The 23,784-nt window shown below is 37.0% G+C and overlaps 1 protein-coding gene and 1 long non-coding RNA gene across 4 annotated transcripts in view; one reads left to right on the top strand and one right to left on the bottom strand.

Annotated features, from left to right (window-relative positions):
- The window catches only part of TRHDE (thyrotropin releasing hormone degrading enzyme), a 583,967-nt gene that overhangs the window by 401,921 nt on the left and 158,262 nt on the right, over positions 1-23,784 (bottom strand). The gene's annotated exons all lie outside the window — the stretch shown is intronic.
- On the top strand, positions 1,283-21,868 carry LOC110260707 (uncharacterized). The gene is made up of 3 exons (XR_002344045.2): positions 1,283-1,412; positions 18,322-18,452; positions 20,034-21,868. It is a non-coding gene; the product is annotated as an uncharacterized LOC110260707 (long non-coding RNA).

Below are 23,784 nucleotides of genomic sequence, written 5' to 3'. Positions count from 1 at the left end.
ATGTCTGCTCCTCATGACTAGCAGTAGCCTTCTGTAAAATGTGTGCCTGGTTGCATGCGCCTCTCCCTTCTCCAAAATCACATACATCCTGACATCCCCTTCGACCTCTTGGGAGTGGTATTTCAGAGCTATCTGAAATATTGCCTCCCAGGCTATAGTTCTTATTTGCCCCAAATAAAACTTAACTCTCAACTTTTAAGTTGTGAATATTCTTAAGTTGACAGTGGAATAAGTTAGAGAAAGGAAAATGAGGTGGGATCAGAAAATGGGGATGCAAGATTTTGTAAGGTTTTGGAGGCTATTGCAACAACTTGAGCTTTTAGTCTCAGAGTGCTAGGAAACCATTGGTAATTTTATTTGTTTCATGGCCACACCCATGACATACAGAAGTTCTCAGGCCAAGGAATGAATTCAAGCCTCAGCTGTGGCAACACCAGATCCTTTAACCCACTGCTCTGGGCTGAGGATCCAACCTGCACCTCTTCAGTGACTTGAGCTGCTGCCAAAAATTCTTAACCCACTGCATCACAGTGGGAACTCCCCATTGGAACGTTTTGAGCTAAGGAATCAAAACTAGAAGGGAGGAAAATGAGGGCATGAAAGTTAAAGACAGTAAAAAATGAAGTAGAATGAACGCTTTTGTGAAAGAGACAACTGTGGCTTAGAACAGGGTGGTAGCAACAGAGGTGGTGAGAAGTGATTGGGTGTTACTAAAGAACAATACTTTGGGTATGTGTGAGGGACTTCAAGGTTGATGCTACGATATTTTATCTTAGAAACTAGAAAGTTGGAGTTGACATTTATTGATACTGCAAAGTCTTGGGGAATGGCAGGATCAAGATTTTTGTGTCTGCATTGCTGCTCATCAAAAATATGTAGTCCAAGAATTGGTCAATGTGGAGACCACTAATGACATTCGTGTGAGCAGACTCAGGATTCAAAAGCCTAATTGGAGGGGGTTCAAGCGCAAATGGGAAGAGAGCAGTGGTAAGTGGTGAGAACAAGCAAATATTTCCAGGGGTTTTTCTGTAAAGGGTGGTAGAGAATTGGGGGCACCATCCAGAAGAGGATATAGGACTAAGAGATGGGGGAGGTTGGGGAGGGAGGACTCAAAGTTCATTATAACATATGCACATGCTAATGGGAAATAATACAGTCAGGGAGAAAATCTTAATGTAAGAGAGAATGGGAAGAGTTGCTGGCGTTATGTCCTAAAATGGGTAGGATGGGATGGGTTCCAGAAGTAAAGGTGTGGGCCTTGGTTTGAGGACAGTTTATCTGTAGGAACCAGTAGAAAGATGTTCAAGAGTGTACGTTGTGAAAATGCATGGGCACTTATGAAATTTCTCTCTCCATTGTTTCCGTTTTCTCAGTGAGAAGAGGAAGCAAGTTCATCAGCTGAGTAAAGCCAGGTGAAATGTGTCAAAGTTTTCAGGAAATAAATTAAAATATGCTACCATAATCTGAGAGAATGAGTAAATAGAAAGCAGAATATGGAAATGTTGGGCTTTGGGATTATTGGACCTAAGTGCCCACATGATATTAATGGACACAAATTTAAAGTTTTTTGAAGCTACCCTCTAGGTGCAGGCCTGGAGTAGTTGGAGAGCTTGATTTAAGAGGATTCAGAGACAAGTAACCGTAATGGAGGGAGAGTGGGGCAAGGGAGATAAAGGGTATTTGTAAGGGAGTGATTTTAAATATAGACCATGGAATCAAAGCTAGTAGGGATTAAAATGAGGACATGAAAGTTAAAGACAGTAAAAAGGAGGTATAATGAACATATTGTATGTCCCTGGAAGTTGAAGAACTATTATTGCTTACTATTAATTATTGAAGTAAAGGTACCACACTTAAGGCATGGCAAATCCCAGAAAATACATCCCTTTGCTCCAGAACTCAAACATATATGTACCTTATTTTATTAAGAATTCATACTTATTTATTTATTAAGAATTCATACTTTACTCAACTTTAATGTACAGTAGGAAATTCCTGTACTATTATGAATCCAATCTTTGTACTATATTTTCTTCCAATACTGCTTCTAATTTTTCCTAGGCTTGACTGATACCTGGCTTTCCACCAAGACTTGATTTTCATAGCAAGCCTCATCTTACTATGAGGCTTATGGAATGAGGAGGAATTGGCAGACTAAAGAAGTTGATTATATCAATTGACATAGAAAAAGCATTCGAGGAGTTCCCATTCCGGCTCAATGGGTTAAAAACTGGACATAGTGTCCGTGAGGATGTGGGTGTGATCCCTGGCCTCAATCAGAGGGTTGAGGATCCAGTGTTGCTCTGGTGTAGGCCTGCAGCTGCAGCTCTGATTTGACCTTTAACCTGGGAAATTCTGTATGCCACAGGTGGGTCAAAGAAAGAGAGGAGAGAGAAAGGAAGGAAGAGCATTTGACAAAATCTATTACTCACTCATAATTTAAAATTCTCACCAAGTTAGAAATAGGTCGGAACTATCTCAAGTTGATAAGAGCATCTAAAAATAACCTATAGCTATCATGCTTAATAGTGAATGACAGAATGTTTTCCTCTAAAATAGGGAATAAAGCAAGGATTCTGTTCTCACCATTCTTCAACACAGTATTAGAAGTTCTAACCACTGCATTCAGGGAATAAAACGAAATAAAAGATATACAAAATTCGAAATGAAGAAATGAAACTGTCCTTATTTACAGATGACATCATCTTTTTAGAAAATCTCAAGGATTCTACCCCAATAAAACTCCTAGAACCTAAAATGTTATTTTTACAAGGACACAGGATTAATATCGACACAGAAAAATTAATGTCATTTCAACATAGTAGCAATAAATATATGATATGAACACGAAATTAGAACACATTTACAATCATTCCAAAGAAAATGAAATACTTAGGTATAAACTTTACAATACATGCCCACCATCTGCTTGCTGAACATTTCAAATGCTAAGGAAAGATATTAATGATGACCTAAGTAAACAAGGAGACACCATGTTCACAGATTGGAAAGCTCAACATAGTAAAGATGTCAGTTCTCCCCAAATTGATCTTAGTCTTAATGCAATTCCATTAGGGAAATACGAATTAAACCACAGTTAGTTCTCACTACATACCTATTAGAATGGCTAATTTTTTTTTTTAAGTGACAACACCAAGTTCTGGCAAGGATGTAGAGGAAACTGAATGACTCCTAACATTGCCCATGAGAATGTAAGATGATACACCAGAAACTCGTTTGGCAGGGTTTTTTAACCAAACATTCAGTTCCCATACAACACAGCAGTTCTACTCTCCAGCATTAACCCCAGAGAACTGGAAATTTATGTTGACGCAAAAACCTATATATAAGTATTCAAAACAGTGTTATTCATAGTAGCCAAAAACTAGAAACAATCAAAATGCCCTACAGTGGGTGAAAACTTAAACTGTGGTATATCCAGCCCATGGACTAGAACTGGGTAATTTTTAAAAATGAACTATTGCAACATGTAACAGCTAGGATAATTCCCCAGGGAATTATGCTGTGTGAAAAAGTTAATCCCAAGAGACTGCATACTAGATGATTTTATTTCTGCCACATACATTAAATGATGAAATTATATAAATGCAGACTTGATTCATGGTTTCCCGGAGTTACTTACAAGGGTTAGGAAGGAACGGGCACAATTATATCAGGGCAACATAAGAGGAATTCCCATTGTGGCTAGTAACCATGAGGTTTCAGGTTCCATCCCTGACCTAGCTCAGTGGGTTAAGGGTCTGGCATTGCCGTGAGCTGTGGTGTAGGTCCCAGACATGGCTCAGATCTGGCATTCGGTATGACGGTGGTATAGACCAGCAGCTGTAGCTCCTATTCGACCCCTAGCTTGGAAACCTCCATATGCCACAGGTGTAGCCCTAAAAAGCAAAAAATAAAATAAGGGCAACACAAGAGATCTTTGTGGTAATGGACTATTTTGGGTCTTGATGGGCAATGGTCACATGAACTAACATGTAACAAAATCATATAGAATTGCACACATACACACCCAAATGGGTTATGTAAAACTGTGAAATCAATGTCAATTTTCCAATTTTAATATCGTACTATGTTTATCTAAAATGTTAATGTTGGGGGGAAACTGGGTGATGGATATACAGGATCTCTGTGCATTGTTTCTGTAGAACTGCATGTGAGTATCAATGATCTCAAAATTAAAAGTTAAATAAATTATATGGGGGCGGTTTCCTATGAAGAACAAATCATTTGAGAAATCTTATGCTTTAGAAAAGGAAAGTATGCAATACAAATCAAACAATTTTAAATCTGTAATTAATATTAAAGTCACAGATTATGTTGGGCAAAAGAGAAATAAAACAGCAGCAAACTTTTTTTAGCTTTAGCATTAATCTTTTAGACTATCTCTGGCCTTTTCTCTGACTAAAAGGAAAGAACTCTTCAGATCCACTCTGAAGCCTTTCGTAGACTCAGAAGCCTCTGATACCTTTTCAAAGCAGCTTAGTGTCACACATTGAGTATCCTCTAAGCGCCTGTTTGCAACTTATTAGAAAAAAAAGTTTAAGTTGCCTTCTGACCATGCACAATGGGTTCTCATTTTATCCAGCTCCCAATTACTCTCTGACCTTAGCATAACAGAGAAACATCTTTCCGCCCCTTACAATCCATAAAAACAAAATTTAGATGAGAGGAAGCAAATTCAAAGCTGGATTATCTGACTCCCAGACCAGTGTGATCTTCTACCATCTTCAGCTGCCTTTCATGGAGTTTAGCCAGACCTGACATTTCTACGTTCTAAACTGCCAGCCCCTAATGATCTCTCTCATCTCTATAAACTTCTACAATATTTATTACATATACTAATGTTTTTTTTTAAATTGGGGCATACTTACATGCAATAAGAAGTACTCATTTTACGTGTAAGTTTGATGCATGTGGAAAAATGAATTCACTCTTGTAGAATCATCAATAAAATCATAAAACATTTCCAAAAACCCAAGAAGTTCCCTTGGCCTCTTTCTGCAGTCCTCAGCCTCAGACAACTATTATTTTGCTTTCCATACCTATACATTAGTTTTGTCTCTTCTAAAATTTTGCTTAAATAGAAGCATAAAGTGGGTATTCTTTTGTGTCTGGCTTCTTTAACTCAGCATACTGGTTTTGATTTGTATCTATGAAGTTGTGTGTCTTACTAGTTATTTTTATTCCATTACGTATAGATAATTCATCCACTCACTTGTGGATGACCATTTGGATGGTTTTTAGTTTTGGATTATTAATAAATAAAACTGCTGTGGTTATTCACATATAAGTCTTTATGTGGTTATGCGCTTTTGTTTCTCTTGAGTAAAGACCTAGGCATAGAAGGGCTCCTAGGGTCACACAGGAGGTTTATATTTAACTTTTTAAGGAACTGCCAGACTATTTCACATTCCCACCAGCAACATATGAGAGTTCCAGCTGTTCCACGTTCTTACTAACTAATTTGCTTAGTCTTTTTAATTTTAGTCATTCCAGTGGGTATGTTGTGGTATGTCATGTGGTACTAAGTTACATTTCCCTGATAACATATAATTTTGAAATCTTCTTATGTACTTATTAACCTTCGTATATCTTCTTCTACAAAGCCTGCTTAAATCTTCTGCTCCTTTTTTAATTGGACTGTTTCTTATTGAGCTTATGTATTCTGGATAAAGCCTTTGTCACCAACACATATTGTAAATCTTACTTCCCAATCCATGGCTTACTTTTTCATTTCACTTAAAAATGTCTTTTGAAAATGAGAAGTTTCAATTTCATAAAATTCAGTTTATCATTTTAAAAATCTCATGATTAGTACTTTTAGTGTCTTGCCTGTGGAATTTTTGCCTAGTCCAAAGCTATGAATATAGTCTTTTTTTTTTTTTTTTTTTTTTGTCTAGAGGTTTATAGTTTTATCTTTTATGTCTAGGTCTCTAATACATTCTAATTCTCTTTTGATTTAAAAATAATAATAAAAGCCAGAACTCAACTCCCTCTGTCTCCATTAATATTAAACTTATTTAAACTGACTTATTAGCAATAGAGTTTTATGTTAAACCCAAAGAATTACCATCAGTGTAATAAGTAAGAATAATACCTATTAACGAGAGCTCTAGATATATAAACTGCTTAGTTTCTTAACAAAACGCCCACATTTCACATGTACCAAGGTAAAAGCGTTACCTATAGGAATTTCCACCTGAATCATGCTCTTATCAAGAACTCCCTTCCTGGTTCTCTTTTTACTCTTGAAATGCCCACAGCGCATTGGATTTTACAAGGAGAAGTGACCAAAGGAGAGCCCAGTAAAAATTCCACCCCCTCTTCAAGCTTAAAGAGTTGGGAAAAAAACTATACAATTAGTAAATTCTAAAGCTGCTATTCCCCTCCTTCTTCCCCTATACATATTTCCAGTGATTTATCCTCTGAAATGAATGGTCTCAGAGGATGTCAGAGGGAGTTTCACAATGACTGAGGAAAAGTATCTTGTAATGTTGATTCATCTTTTAATGTAAACAGTGTGAAAATACATGTGAATAAGCATTTCACTCTTTAAGTATTCAATTCCATTAGATTTACATGTATAAACATGCATAGGTAGTTAAGTGAGTAGAGACAGATAAATACCAGTGGGCTATATCTAACAAAAAATGAGGTTCCCAAATACCATTCTGGTATCTGCAATTCTGAGAAAGAGGTTCTTGAAATTGCTGTAGCTCATTGTCTACACAAAATAACCCTGGTCTACACAATATGCCCTAATAAATATTCTATTATAAAATTTAAATGTCTTTTAAATGTTTTTGTATTTGCAGGTTTCTCAGTATAATCCCCAAATAAATTTTGAGTGTCTACAAAGCAAAGTACAACATGCTGTGTTTTGCAGCACTGATCTTGAACTCTTGACTGTATGTTAAAATAACCTGGGAAGTTTTGATAAAATACCAATGACTAGGTCTACCTCAAACTAATTGAATCAAAATCTTAGACTGAGATTCAGGGTAACCAAATGATTCTCACGTTCAGTGAGATGAAGAGCCATTGTTCTAGATTAATGATTCTCAAAATGTGGTCCATGAACCACTGGAGGTCCCTGCAACCCTTTCAGGGAATCTACTAGTCAAAAGTCAAACTTTCACCTTGGTCCTATATAACTACAGAATAAAACATTAGGATGTAATTTAGACATTTTTGTAAAATTGGATTGAATTGAATTAATCATGATTTTGATAATCCAACATAATAACACTGCTTGTGAACCAAGATATTTTTGTCAGAGAGTGAAAGAACTGATAATAAAACAGCAAACTTTCCTGTACCTTCAATTTTACTCAGAGCTTTGGAATAAGAAAACAAATCATTATTTCCAAGTTCACTCTTCTCTGCTTATAAAAGCAATTTGGTGGAAAAGTTTCAAAAATACCACCTTCATGTAAAGAAGAAAATAACTTTTCTAACACTTAATAACACAAGTGTTAGAAACTAACCAAAAGCAGGAGGAATGAAAATGGAAAGTGAGGTGATTATTCCTTTGGCCCTTCAGGGAGTGGCCTAGGTTTGTGTTTTTGCCAGAAGCAATATCCAACTATTTCTGTTAAGCAAGTCACCTGCTCGAGGTGAAAGCTAACAGGCTTGAGGAAGACCTCTCTATACAGTTTATTGAGAAAGATGAAGACAAAAATAGAAAAGAGGAACTGATCCAAAAAAAGAAACTGAAAAATATGTTTTTTAGGAGTCAGAGGGGAATCAAAAGCCATAGCCAAATAATACTGAGCAGATAAATATGGCCTGAGAGAGAAAGAATAGTAAGTTAGCATTGCTGGAACTCAAATTAAATGCATGCCATTTCTCAGAGTAATGCACCAGAAGTCAGAGAAACGCAGATTAAAATTTCCACAAGAAATCATTCTTTGCCTATTTCTTTGAAAAAATTATAAAGGTTGATTACATGCATTTTTATGAAAGTATAAGGAAGCACATATATCTAACATTTTTATCTGAATGTAAAATGGCAGTTTTTGGAGTGTAACATCCAGTAAAAATTAAAATGTATAGTCTTTGAGAAAGTAATTCCACTTATAGGAATCTATAACTCAGAAATAATTAAATATGAGCAAGAAGATACATTCATAAGAATGTTCTTTGTAACACTGTGACTGAGACTAAACACTGCAAATCTCTTGCATGACCATCGACATGGACATGGTTAAATATAGTGTGGTGCTTTGTACTGTGTTGTAGTTAATGTGATGGATCTACAGTTTATATCATATGCCCCCGATTGTATTAAAATACCTCAGTATACCTAAATATATGTATGCATGTGAGCATAAGCTTAAACAGAAAAATTTTAAAATAATTTCCAGTGAAGGAGCATGAAATGTGGGGAAGATATATTTACTATGAACAAATGTGTAGATATATGTATATATGGCTGTATAGATACATGTATGGATATGTAAATGCACACATATGACTAAAGGTGAACCTTTTGGAAAGCAATATCCTGCTGCTTCTTGTAGGGATCAGAGAATGGAAAATTCCCACAAAAGAGATGAGAGACTTCTAGAGCGACGATAAACTCTTGAGGAAAAAAACTTACAGATTTGTAGCCTTGTAGGACTGTGGGATGGGATGCTTCCATTGTTTTTCCTCCATAATGGTTGGGATTTGGGAGGGAAAAAAAGTAGTATGTGGAGAGCGAATAGCTAAATAGAAAGACATAGGTACAGGTATAGATACCAAATCAAAGAATGAAATTTGGATTTCTAAACTACAGACATGATGAGTTAGGAATGTATTTGTCAAACCATTGGAGAGATTTTGGCCCACACACTATCTGACTTCTCAAAGAAAGCCCAGGTGAAACTTGACAACTTTGACTCTAGAGCACCCTTTTTCCTGCACCCCACAAAAGTATTTTTTTAAATTACTGACATTCCCTTCACATTGTTGGGTTAATGTCTGAAAACTGTACTATATACACAAATGGTTTCAAAAGATAAAACTTCTTGTGAATTTCAAATAATGACATTTTCTTTGGCGGCACCTGTGGCATATGAAAATTCCTGTGCTAGGGACCAAATCTGAGGCAATCTAGGGCACAGCTGCAGTAACGCCAGATCCTTAACCCCCTGTGCCCCAGTGGGAATTCCAATAATGATATTTTAAAAATAGAACTGTTCCATTATGTTTAATTTGAGTCAAGTTAATTTGAAGGCTACATGAACAAGCTTTCCTTAGTCAGAAATCTTACATATTCCTTTTTCTCTCTGAACTTAATTTTCATTGTCTATCGCCCAAAATTTGCTTTTAATGCAATAAATTGTTATGCTTGAAAGTATGTTATTGATCAACCTGTTATATTCATTTCAATAAAAAATATATATTTTTAATTTTCAAAAGTTTTATGGGGCCATTAGTATGATAATCTCTTCTGGAATGAATTATCATTAAAGTAAATTTTAGTACATTATCAATTGAAACAAATATATTTAAAAGTATTATAATTAGTAAAAAAGTAAAATTTTATTGAAAATTCATCTTTTTTTATTACTCAAATGAATTTATCACATCTGTAGTTGTATAATGATCATAACAATTCAATTCACAGGATTTCCATCCCATAACCAAAGCACATCCCCCCAACCCCCAAACTGTCTCCTCTGGAGACCATAAGGTTTTTAATGTCTGTGAGTCAGCATCTGTTCTGCAAAGAAGTTCAGTCTGTCCTTTTCTCAGATTCCACATGTCAGTGAAAGCATTTGATGTTGGTGCCTCATTGTATGGCTGACTTCACTTAGCATGATAATTTCTAGGTCCATCCATGTTGCAAACAATGCTAGTATTTTGTTCATTTTAATGGCTGAGTAATATTCCATTGTATATATGTAAAACATTTCTTCATCCACTCCTCTGTCGATGGACATTCAGGTTGTTTCCATGTCTTGGCTATTGCAAATAGTGCTGCAATGAACAATGCAGTACATGTGTCTTTGCAAGTCATGGTTTTCTCTGGATAGATGCCCAGAAGTGAGATTGCTGGATCAAATGGTAGTTCTATTTTTAGTTTTCTGAGGACTCTCCATACTGTTTTCCACAGTGGTTGCACCAAGTTATAATTCCATCAACAGTGGAATAGGGTTCCTTTTTCTCCACACCCTCTCCACCACTTACTGTTTGTAGACTTTTGGATGATGGCCATTCTGGCTGGTGTAAGGTGGTACCTCAGAGTGGTTTTGATTTGCATTTCTCTAAGAATGAGTGATGTTGAACATCTTACGTGTTTTTTGGCCATCTGTATGTCTTCTTTGGAGAACTGTCTGTTTAGATCTTCTGCCCATTTTTTGATGGGGTTTTTTGTTTTTTTGGTATGGAGCTGCAGAGGGTGTTCATAAATTTTGGAGATGAATCCCTTGTCAGTTGATTCACTTGCAAAGATTTTCTCCCATTCTGTGGTTGTCTTTTTGTTTTGTTTAGGGTTTTCTTTGCTGTGCAGAAACTCTGAAGTTTGATTAGGTCCCATTTGTTTATTTTTGTTTTTATTGTCAATACTCTAAGAGGTGGATCTGAGAAGATGTTGCTATTGTTTATGTCAGAGAGGGTTTGGCCTATGTTTTCCTATAAGAGTTTTATACTGTCTGGTCTTATATCTAGGTCTTTCATTGATTTTGAGTTTATTTTTGTGTATGGTGTTAGGGAGTGTTCTAATTTCATTCTTTTCCATGTGGCTGACCAGTTTTCCCAGCACTGCTTATTGAACAAGCTGTCCTTTCTCCATTGTATAGTCTTGCCTCCTTCGTCATAGATTACTTGGCTGTAGGTGTGTGGGTTTAATTCTGGGCTTTATATCCTGTTCCACTGATCTATATTTCTGTCTTTGTGCCAGTACCATACTGTTTTGATGACTGTGGCTTTGGAGCATAGTCTGAAGTCTGGGAGCCTGATTCCTCCAGCTCCATTTTTCTTTCTCAAGATGTCTTTGGCTATTCTGGGTCTTTTGTGCTTCCAAACAAACTTTAAAATATTTTGTTCGAGTTCTGTGAAAAAAGTCCTTGGTAATTTGATAGGGATTGCATTGAATCTGTAGATTGCCTTAGGTAGTATAGTCATTTTGATAATATTAACTCTTCCAATCCAAGGGCATGGTATGTCTCTCCATCTATTTGTGTCATCTTTGATTTCTTTCATCAGTGTCTTATAGTTTTCAGAGTACAGGTCTTTTGTCTCTTTAGGTAGGTTTACTCCCAGGTATTTTATTCTTTTGGATGCGATGGTAAACGGGATTGCTTCCCTAATTTCTCCTTATGATCTTTCATTGTTTGTGTATAGAAATGCCATCAATTTCTGTGTATTAATTTTGTATCCTACAACTTTGCCAAATTCATGGATGAGCTCTAAAAGTTTTCTGGTAGAGTCTTTAGGATTCTCTAGGTATAATATCATGTCATCAGCCAATAGTGATAGTTTTACTTCTTCCTTCCCAATTTGGATTCCTTTTATTTCTTTTACTTCTCTGATTGCTGTGGCTAGGACTTCCAAGACTATGTTGAAGAGTAGTGGCGAGAGGGGACATCCGTGTCTTGTTCCTGATCTCAGCAGGAATTCTTTCAGATTTTCACCATTGAGAATGATGTTCGCTGTGGGTTTTCATATATGGCCTTCATTATGTTGAGGTAGGTTCCCACTATGCCCGCTTTCTGAAGGGTTTTTATCAGAAATGGGTGTTGGATTTTGTCAAAGGGATTTTCCCACGTCTATTGAGAGGATCATATGGTTTTTATTCTTCAGTTTGTTAATGTGGTGTATCACCTGTGGATTTGTGGATATTGAAGAACTCTTGCATCCCTGGGATAAATCCCACTTGATCATGATGTACAATCCTTTTAATGTATGTTGGATGTGGTTTGCTAGTATTTTGTTGAGGATTTTTGCATCGAAGTTCATCAGTGAAATTGGCCTGTAACTTCGTTTTTTGTGGTATCTTTGGTTTTGCTATCAGAGTGATGGTGGCCTCATAGAATGAGTTTGGGAGTGTCCCTTCCTCTGTGATTTTTTGAAATAGTTTCAGAAGGAGAGGTGTTAGCTCTTCTCTAAATGTTTGATAGAATTCTCCTGTGAAGCCATCTGGTCCTAGACTTTTGTTTGTTGGAAGTTTTTTAATCGCAGTTTCAATTTCAGTTCGTGTGATTGGTTCATTCATATTTTCTATTTCATCTTGGTTTAGTCATGGAAAATTGTACCTTTCTAAGAATTTGTCCATTTCTTCTAGGTTTTCCATTTTATTGGCATATAGTTGCATATAGTAGTCTCTTATGATCCTTTGTATTTCTGTGATGTCCATTGTTACTTCTCCTTTTTCATTTCTAATTTTATTGATTTGAGTCCTCTTTTTTTCTTAAGAAGTCTGGCTAAGGGTTTATCAATTTTGTTGATCTTTTCAAAGAACCAGCTTTTTGTTTCATTGGTCTTTTCTATGGTTTTCTTTGCTTTGATTTCATTGATTTCTGCTCTGATCTTTATGATTGCTTTCCTTCTACTAACTTTAGGTCTCGTCTGTTCTTCTCTCTCAAGCTGCTTTAGATGTAAATTTAGCTTGTTTATCTGAGCTTTTTCTTGATTCCTGAGATGGGCTTGTATTGCTATCAACTTTCCTCTTAGAACAGCTTTTGCTGCATCCCATAGGTTTTGGAGTGTCGTATCTTCATTGTCACTTGCTTCTAGGTATTTTTTAATTTCCTTTTTAAATTCTTCAGTGATCCATTGGTTGTTTAGTAGCATGTTGTTGAGTCTCCACGTGTTTGTGTTTTTTGCAATTTTTTTCTTGTTGTTGATTTCCAGTCATATAGCATTGTGGTCAGAAAAGATGCTTGATATGATTTCAATTTTCTTAAAGATACTGAGGTTGGATTTGCAGCCCAGGATGTGATCAATCTTAGAGAATGTTCCATGTGCCCTTGAGAAGAATGTGTATTCCATTGCTTTTAGATGGAATTTCCTATAAATATCTATTAAGTCCATCTGGTTTAATGCTTCATTCAGGGCCTGTGTTTCCTTACTGATTTTATGTCTGGTGGATTTGTCCATTGCTGGAAGTGGGGTGTTAAAGTCCCCCACTATGATTGTGTTATCATCGATTTGTCCTTTTAAGGTTGTTAGCAGTTGCCTTATATATTGTGGTGAACCTATGTTGGGTGTCTAGATATTTAAAATTGTTATATCTTCTTCTTCGATTGATCCTTTGATCATTATGTAATGACCCTCTTTGTCCCTTCAAATATTCTTCATTTTGAAGTCTTTTTTGTCTGATATGAGTATTGCTACCCCAGCTTGATTTTGATCCCCATTTGCATGAGATATTTTCTTCCATCCTCACACTTTCAATTTGTATATGTCCATAGAAGTGAAGTGGGTCTCTTAAAGACAGCATATATATGGGTCTTGTTTTTGTATCCATTCAGCCAGTCTATGTCTTTTGGTTGGTGCATTTAGTCCATTAACATGTAAGGTAATTATTGATATGTATGTTCATATTACCATGTTATTAATTGCTTTGGATTTGTTTTTGTTGCTCTTTTTTCTTCCCTTCTCTGTTCTCTCCTCTTCTGGTTTGATGACTATCTTTAGTGTTGTATTTGAGTTGATTTTTCTTTGCTTGTGTATCTGTTGTCGATTTTTGGTTTGCAGTTATTCTGAAGTTTTGATATGAGTCTATATGTATATGAGATTCTTTTAAGTTGTTGTTCTCTTAATGGAAAGTTCATCTCCAGTGTCCTACATTTGTACTCACCTCTTCTCATGATTTCTGATTTTGGTGGCATAATTGTGCATGGATGAGTTCATATCTTTACTGTATATAAACCTTTACTGGTGAGCCTTGTCATTTGTGGAATTTTTGTTTCCTGTTGCTGTCTTTTCTTTTCTGCCTAGAGAAGTTCCTTTAGTGTTTGCTGTAAGGCTGGTTCAGTGTTGCTGAATTCTCTCAACTTTTTCTTATCTGTGAAGGTTTTGATTTCTCCTTCAAATCTGAATGAGAGCCTTGCTGGGTAGAGTAGTCTTGGTTGGAGGTTTTTTCCTTTCATCACATGAAGTATATCATGCCACTCCCTTCTGGCCTGCAGAGTTTCTCCTGAAAAATCTGCCGATAGCCTTATCGGGGTTCCCTTGTATGTTATCTGTTTCTTTTCCCTAGCTGCTTTCAACATTTTCTGTCTTTAAATTTTGGTCAGTTTGATTATTATGTGTCACGGAGTATTCCTCCTTGCATTTATTTTATGTGGTACTCGTTTGTGCTTCCTGGATTTGAGTGAATGGTTCCTTTCTCATGTTAGGGAAGTGTTTGGCTATTATCTCTTGGAATATTTTTTCTGTCCCCTTCTCTCTCTCTTCTCCTTCTGGCACCCCTATAACATGGATGTTGGTGAGTTTAATGTTGTCCCAGAGTTCTCTGAGACTCTCTTCATTTGTTTTCAATCTTTTTTCTTGTTTCTGTTCAGCATCCGTTATTTCCATTGATATGTCCTCCAGCTCACTAATTCATTCTTCTGCCTCCTGTATTCTGCTGTTGGCTGCTTCTAGTGAAGTTTTTCAGTTATTGTATTTTGCATCTCTTGTTTAAGTTTTATATCTTGTATCTCTTTGGTCAGTGTTTCCTGTAAGTTATCCATCTTTGCCTCCAGGTTATTTCCAATGTCTTGCATCATCCTCAGCATCAACAGTCTAAAGTCTTTTTCCTGGAGACTGAGAATCTCCTCATTGCTTAGCTGATTTTCTGGGGTTTTTCCTTTCTCCCTCAACTGAGTTATAGTTCTCTGTCTTTTCATTTTTATAGGTTTTTGGGGTGGTGACCTTTGTACAGATACTAGAGTTGTAGCCTCTCTTACTTCTGGTGTCTGCCCCACTTGTGGCTGAGGTTGGTACAGGGGCTTGCTGTAGGCTTCCTGATGGGAGGGACTGATGCCTGCCCCCTAGTAGGTGGAAGTGATTCTAATCCCTCTCTTGGGTGGGGCATAGTCTCTGGATGGGATTAGTAGCAGCTGTGTGCCTGAGGGGTCTTTAGGTAGCCTGTTTACTGAGGGGCGGGGCTGTAATCCACCTGGATTGTTGTTTGCCCTGGGGCTTCTCAGCTGGGACTGATGGGTGTGGCCAGACTTTCCCAAAATGGCCACCTCCATAGAAAGGCATGCTGCTGAATATTCCAGAGAGCTTTGCTTTCAGTGTCCTTCCCTCACAAGAATTGCAGTCAGGTTTGACCCAGATTCCTATGGAGATGTTGCTCTGCCCTGGGATCCAGTGCACGTGAAAGTCCGTGTGCGCCTTTTAAGAATGGGGTCTCCATTTCCCCCAGTCCCGTGGAGCTCCTGCGCACAAGCCCCACTGGCCTTCAATGCCAGATGCTCTGGGGGCTCTTTCTCTCAGTGCCAGATCCCCACACGTGAGAGTTTGAAGTGGGGCTCAGAACTCTCACTCCTGTAGGTGAGTCTCTGTGAACCAGTTAGTTTCCAGTTTGTGGGGCTTCCCACCCCGGAGGTGTGGGGTTGTTTATGTCACGAAATCACCCCTCCTACCTCGTGATGTGGCCTCCTCTTTGTCTTCTGGAGTAGGGTATCTTTTTTAAGGTTTCCAGTCCATTTGGTTGAAGATTGCTCAGGCTTTAGTTGTGAATTTTGTTGTTTTTAGTAGAGAAGTTGAGCTCCAGTCCTTCTATTCCACCATCTTAATCCCATCTCCTCAAAAATTCATCTTTTATTGAAACGAAAGTACTCTTTTTTTTTTTTTTTTTTTTTTTTTGCTTTTTTTAGTGCTGCACCAAGCATATGAGGTTTCCAGGCTAGCAGTGAAATTGGACCTACAGCTGCCGGCCTACGACACAGCCATGCATGATCTGATCAGCGTCTGCAACCTACACCACAGCTCACCATAACACCAGATCCTTAACCCACTGAGTGATGCAAGGAATTGAACCCAAAACCTTATGGTTTCTAGTCATATTCGTTTCCACTGTGCCACAGCAGGAACTCCAAAAGTGCTCTTTATTTTTCAATTAGTTCATGTATCCATGGATATTTATTACTTTTATCTATAATGAGAGTCCAAGGGAAATTAACAGTCAAAAGATGATCTATATTAGGCCACTATTAAGAGCTGGGCTTGGAAACAGGGTTGTCAAATGCAATATTTAAAATAGAATCCATAATGCATTTCTATTGAATTACCTACCTCTAGTACCATATCCTTTGGAAAAGCTTATTTACCTCCAGAATTATATGTGCCCTAGTTTGAAAATCATTATTATGGAGTATGTCAATATGACATAAAATAATGATGAAGTTCCAATAGGTCATATGAGAAAGTCATGAGCAAATGGATCAGTAACATCATAATCTCAGATATCTATATACCAAAGTGCAAGCAATGGATTATAAAATAAATCTAATTACATAAAGTGATAAATAGAACCTCATCCTAAATAATAAGGCTTAGAAAATGATGTGAAATAATAATGGAAACTATAATGTATTCTAAATGCACAAAGGTAATTGAAGGAAGGCAGGATAGGACTCTATGCCATACATACCCTATACATGGACTGGGAGCATACTGAGAAACAGAAAAATATTCTACAAATCATGACTTGATAGTATTATTATTACTATTTTGTCTTTTGTCTTTATGGGTCCACACCTGCAGCATACGGAGTTTCCCAGGCTAGGGGTCGAATCAGAGCTGTTGATGCCGCCCTACACCAGAGCCACAGCAACTCAGGATCAGAGCTGCGTCTGCAACCTACACCACAGCTCATGGCAATGCCAGATCCTTAACCCACTGATCGAGGCCAGGGATGGAACCTTCAAACTCATGGTTCCTAGTTGGGTTTCGTTTCTGCTGCACCATGATGGGACCTCCTATCATCATCATCATCATCATCATCATCTACAAGAGAAGCAAGATGAGTTAGAAGGATCTGGTGCTTTTTGACATAGATTTGAATCTTAAAGAAATCCCAATAGGGAGTTTCCTTATGACTCAGTGGTAACGAACCCTACTAGCATCCATGAGGATGCAGGTTTGATCCCTGGCCTAACTCAGTGAGTTAAGGATCCCACATTGCTGTGGCTATGGTGTAGGCCGGCAGCTATAGCTCCAATGGGACCCCTAGCCTGGGAACTTCCATGTGCCACAGGTGCAGCTTTAAAAAGCAAAAAGCAAGGAAGGAAGCCCAATAAATTGCATTTCTCAAGTGGGAAGATGAGGCCAGGTACTCACAGGCAAGGATGGTTTTAAGGTTTATATCTGCTTACAGCAAGGATGAGCAAAAGAAAATTTAAACTCTCTGTGGGCAGGCTCACTCTTAAGTGAAGTAAGGGCAGACATGAGACAAACATGCCAGTTTGCTTTGGCTAATTTACCAGCCCCCTAACCCCCCAGGGGCCAAGTGAGTAAATAGGGAAGAAAAAAGCCCACAGTTCACTTCAGCTCTCTACAGGAAAGAAAGGAGGAGGAAGTAAAATAATCCCCATTGATACAGATTGTAAAATTGGCAAAGAGTCAGGAGAAAATACTAGTGATAAGATTAACTACCCAGACCCTCTTCTGGAAGTCTTACTTTCTTCATAAGTAAATTATTGGCAAGGTACTTAATTGTATTTGATAAAATGTTCAAGTCCAAGAAAGGAAATGAAATAGGATAAACTACACCAACATTAATTGCTTCTGTTTCTTCTTTTAATTTAAAAATTGAGTATGGAATAAAAGTAGAATTTAGAATTCATAAGATAAAAATGAACTGCAAAAAGTAAACCTAGATAATGCTTAATAAGAGAGGGAGAGGCAATTTACTCACAGATATGGAGCACCTTCCATGTGCCAACCTCTGTTCTAGATGCTGAGATTCAGCAATAAATACAACAGCCAAAATTCCTGCTCTTATGGTGCTTATATTCGGAGGAAAGTAGAAAATAAACAATGTATGATGGCAATGAGTACTATGGAGAAAAATAAAGACAGATAAGGGAGACAGGGTGTGCTGGAGATGGATGGTAAAAATCTCATGGACTTTTGGGTAGAGAGCCAAAGGAAATAAAGAGAGCAAGCTTTATGACAATTGGAAGAAAGGCATTCCAGATAGATGGATCATGAAGTGCAGAGACCCTACAGAGCTTACAGGACAAGTTAAAATATCATGAAGTCCACATGACTGGCATGAAATATATGAGGGAGAGAGATGGAGAAAATGAGGTCAATGATGTGGCAGAGCTCAGAAATTAACTTTTTTTTTTTCTTCTTGGCTGTGGTGTACAGTGGCTTGATGCAGGATCTCAGTTACCAAATAAGGGACTGAACTCGTGCCACAGCAGTAAGAGTGCCTGATCCTAACCATCAAACCACCGTGGAACTCCCTCAGATTTTAACTTTTACTCTCGAATGAGAAGGTAAGCCATTGGAGGATTGTGAACAGAGGAGTGACATAATCTTACCTCTTAAGAAGGCCATTCTGGTTTCTGTTTAAATCAGAGACAATTGCAATAATACAGACAATAGGTGATAGTATCATGAATTCAAGAGGAAATAATAGAAGACAGTGGAATGGGTGTGTCTGGATGAAGAATAGTTTTTGAATGTCAAACCAAGAGATATGAGATGTGAGAGAAAGAAAGAACCAAGGGTAAATTTAAAGTTTTAACCCCTGCAACTTGAGGGATTGAGTTACTATTTACTAAGATGAGAAAGACTACAGAAAAAAAAAAAAAGCACATTTGAAGAAAAAAATATGAATTTGATTTTGGACATACTAAGTTTGCAATGTTCATTACTTCCAAGTAGAACTGTTGAATAGGCAGTTGGGTTTTAGTGCTATTCAGTATAAATCTAAGGCAGGTCAAGTATTTAATTTTAAACTTTATTTTTTTTAATTTTTAATGTTTTTTTTTCCAGTATAGTTGGTTTACAGTGTTCTGTCAATTTCTATTGTACAAAATAGTGACCCAGTCACACATATATATACATTCTTTTTCTCACATTATCCTCCATCATGGTCCATCATAAATGACTAGATAAATTTTAAACTTTCTAGTAGCCACATTTTTAAAAGTTAGAAGAAATAAGTAAAATTCATTTTAGTATCATATTCATAATTGGAATACCTCCAAAGTGTTGTCATTTCAACATGTAATAAATGTAAAAACTAACAGGAACTTTTACCTTCTTTCTTTTTAAACTAAACTTTCGAAATCTGGTATATATTTTGCACATCTCAATTCAGAAAAGCCACATGTTACGTGTTCAACAGCCACATGTGGATGGTAGCTATCTTGTTGAACCACACAAGTTAAAAAAAAAGTTAGCCACAGAGGTAACTCTCTGAAAAGTTTATATCCAAAAAAAAAAAACCCTTGAACAATTTATAAAAAGAATAATGCTATATTTTAAGATACTTTTGGCCACAAGGAAAAGTCTCAAACCAAACCTCAAACAAGCTTAAAGTTTGAATCAGCCACTAGAGGAAGTCCAGAAGTGGAGCCGACTCAATCAAGTCATCAAAGACCCAGGTTCTTTTCATGTTTTTACACTGTTATCTGTCTGTTGCCTTTATCCCAAGGCTGGTAGCAAAACAGCAGTAGTAGTCCCAGATGTCACATCTTGATACAACAGCATTCAGAAGTAAAATAAACACAGTATCTCTTTTTGTGTGTTTCTCTTGGTAGTGACAAAACCCCACCCCTGCAACAGGATTCATTTTGTTTTATATCTCAATGGCCAGAATTGAGTTAAATGCTATTTCTTTAACCAATCACCACCAAGAAATGAGTATGAAAATTCCAGCTCTGCATAAAATGAAATAGGCATTCTCCAACTTGTCTCTCCCCCTGAATGCAGTATTAAAACCAGGACAATATAAATGAAACAAATATTTAAGGATGCTTAAAGGGAAGATAGCAGGCAGATTTGGGAAGAAAATAGGGATTCAAATCACCCTTAAATCAACAGTAAGTTTATCTCTTTTTTCCCTTCAGTATCCCAAAGTCTGGTTTCAAGACAGACCAAGAACCAGATGTATACATTGGTGTGGATAGGGAGATCTCAAGAAGAAGCCCTCTAGTTCAAGCTGAATGAGCAAGAAAGTCTACTGGCAGCAACAGTCATGGCAGCCGGAATCCACAAGCATCTAATGCACTAAGGAAGAGGAACTCTATTCTCTGACCAGAGGAACTGTGGTCACAAGAAGGCGACAAGAACCCCTGTTGCTTTTTTTTCTCTGTGGCCCGTAGATGAAAATAGATGGCCATAGGGGGAAATCTCTGAAAAGCTGGTACAAGTTTCGTTTTGGTCCTGAAGTTGGTTATAGTTGCAGGAACTGTGTGACAGAGCAGGGTAAATAAAATCCCAGCTTTCCAGCACCATGAAAGGGAGCCACAGGGAGCAGATACTGAGAAAAGAGTGTAGAAGAGTGTATAGAGGGAGGAGCTCGAGAAAGCAACATCATAAGCTTATTTATAAATTCCTGGGCTCATCCTGGAGTTGCACATACATGGATCTGTTCCTTAATAGCAAATCAAAGACTTTGATAACTGAACTGAGAGATCCAGGTCCCAGACTGGCCATTAGATGTGGGACAAATTTGCATAGCTTGGCAAATGTTTTGAAACAAGACTGCCACTGAAACCACAACTCATAGAAAGCTGTCTGAAACTGATGAATCCAATAAGTCACCTGGTTGCTATACAAAAATATAGTGTCCATAAGATTTAAACAAGAAATATGTATTTCTATTTAATAGCAATAGCCAGTTAGAATCAAAATTTTTAAAGTAATATTTATGATATCTCAAAAAGAAATATACATTAATTTAATAAAACAGGTACTGGATTTGTATTCTGAAAACTATAAAACACGAATTAAAGAAATCAAAGAAAACCTAAATTAATGGCAACATGGCAACATTCAATGTTTTTTGGATTGGAAGACACAAAATAGTAATGATGTCAATTTTCCTCAAATCAATCTACAGATTCGAAGCAAGACTACAATAAAAAATCTCAGCAGAATGTTTACTGGACATGGACAATCTATATTCTAAAATTCAATCAAGACTATGATATTAAGCAAAAAAAAAAAGACATATAAGTCAGTGAAACGGAATAGAGAGAACAGAAACAGAACTACACAAATAAGGCCAACTGATTTTTTATAAAGATGGAAAGCCAATTCAATAGAGAAAGAATAGGCTTCAAAAAATGGAACAATCAGATATCCATTTAAAAAAGAACTTTGATCTAAATTTCACGCTTATTACAAAAGTTAACAAAATGGATCAAAGATGTAAAAATAAAGTTCAGAACTATATAACTTAGAAGTAAACATAAGAGAAATTCTTCATGACTTGAGATTAGACAAGGAGGTCTTAGATATGACATATGATTATACATCCACTAAAAATGATAAATTGGACTTTATGTTAAATTTTAATTGCTCTTCGAAAGACACCATTACAATAATGAAAAGATAAGCTATACACTCAGAGAAAATGTTTTTAAATTTATATCTGATAAAGGACTTATGTCCACAATACATAGAGAATTGTCAGAAGTAAAACAACCCAGTTAAGAAATGGGCATTGGCACATCGTTGTAAATCAACCATACTTTAATTAAAAAGTAATAAATATTTTTTTCAAAAATAAATGGGCAAAGGACTTGAACAGACACTTCACCAAAGAGGATATTTGTAACTATAAGTATACAATAAAGGACAAATTAATGTAAGAGAGTAGCTTAGATCTATTAGAAATTGTGGCAATGGATAAATTCTAGACAGAATTAAGATACATGAAAAATAATGCAAAAATAAATTTGATTTTCTTAATCATTTGGAGCAAAAAATAAAGAAGCAATAAGCCCTCTGCTAAGGGCAGATGGTGTAAGGTTAACAGATTATAGAACATGGAACTATTATGCCTCCATTTTATCTTTTACTTTATATGAGTGAAAATGGTGAGTTACAAAAACAGAATGTACATATAATTTAATTTTAGATGACAGAAACACATATGTATGTGCATAGAAAGAATATGAGAAGGACAACTATATCTGATCACTTGTGATGAAACATGATGGAGGATAATATGAAAAAAAGAATGCATATGGATGTATGGCTGGGTTATTTTTCTGTGCATCAGAAATTGACGGAACATTGTAAATCAACTATAATAAAAAATTTTTAAAAAAAGAATATGAGGAGTTCCTATAATGGCTCAGTGGATGAATCTGACTAGCATCCAGGAAGATGCCTTGCTCACTGAGTTAAGGCTCTGGCGTTGCCATGAGCTGTGGTGTAGGTTACAGACTCGGCTCGGATCTGACGTTGCCATGAGCTGTGGTGTACGTTAAAGACTCGGCTCGGATCTGACGTTGCTGTGGCTGTGGAATAGGCTGGAAGCTGAAGACATCTCTGATTTGACCCCTGGCCTGGGAACTTCCATATGCCGTGGGTACAGCCCTAAAAAAAGACAAAAGAAAAAGAATATGAGAAGGACATACACTGAAATGTTAACAGTTGTTTCTAGGTGTAAGATTTTCTTTTTTCTTTTTTCTGCTGTACATATGTATTTCATGAATATTTCATTACACACACTTCTTTTAAAATAAAACAGAACAAATAAGTGATTTTAAAATGGAAAAGATAAAGTAAAAGGAACTTTAAGGAAGCAAAAGCTCCAGGTGAGGAGGTCCTAAAAGGACATACCAATTTCATAAGAGTTACAATTAAATACATCCCAGAGCACTGCAAGAACTTTTGGAGAAGACAACATACGCAAAAGCAGTTCCAATCTTCAAAAAAAATGTCAGCTTCTGAAAACTACAGCAAGATTCTACACCTAATTACTAGAAGAACAGATCTGGAGTATTTAGAAAAGAAACACTCCTAAGATCCCAGCTTAGGCTCACTAAAAATAAATCATAACAAACAAACCTCTCTTCCTTCTCTAGACAGTTACTACTAGAAATAATGCCCTCAAACTTGACCTGTTCAACACTTTTTTCTCTCTTTCTGATGTATCTTGGTTTTATTTGGGGAAACTATTTTGGCTTCTTAATAGACTTTTAAAAGTTGCCATGTCTGATGGTTAATTCATCTTCTCCCCTAAAACCTGGTCCTTCTACTGTCTTTCCCATCTGAACTGCAACTTTCACTTACTTAGGCCAACCATCCTGGAGTCATCTCCGATTCCTCTCTCTTTCTCACACTCCATCAGCAGATGCTGTTGGTTTTACCTTTAAAATACAGCTAAGATCTGACGACTTTCTCAGAACTGTCGCTACTGACATCCACACCCAGTCCCACTCACCTTCTTTCTTCACCTGGGTTTTTATTTGTTTGTTTGTTTTGCTTTTTAGGGCTGCACCCACAGTATATGGAAATTCCCAAGCTAGGGGTCAAATTGGAGGTACAGCTGCCGGCCTATAGCACAGCCACAGCAATGAAGGATCTGAGCCAGGTCTGCGAGCTACACCACAGCTCAGGGCAATTCCAGATCCCTGACCCACTGAGCAAGGCCAGCGATCGAACCTGTATCCTCATGGATACTAGTCGGATTCATTACCGCTGAGCCACAATGGGAACTCCCATCACCTGGATTTTTACAACTGCTGATAAGTGAAATCCCTACTTCTATTCTTAACAACATACATGCTACTATATTTTTAAAACACAAGTCAGGTCATGGTCCTCCTATGAGAAAACCCTCAGATGATTCTCCATTTCCCT

The sequence above is a fragment of the Sus scrofa genome, chromosome 5 (genome assembly GCF_054392235.1).
Source record: "Sus scrofa isolate SSC_HxYL_T2T_F1_AM1 chromosome 5, Sscrofa_HxYL_maternal_Yorkshire_Landrace_v2.0, whole genome shotgun sequence".
Lineage (NCBI taxonomy): Eukaryota > Metazoa > Chordata > Mammalia > Artiodactyla > Suidae > Sus > Sus scrofa.
The sequence above is the reverse complement of the archived record's forward strand: the minus strand, read 5'-3'. Positions and strand labels throughout refer to the sequence as shown.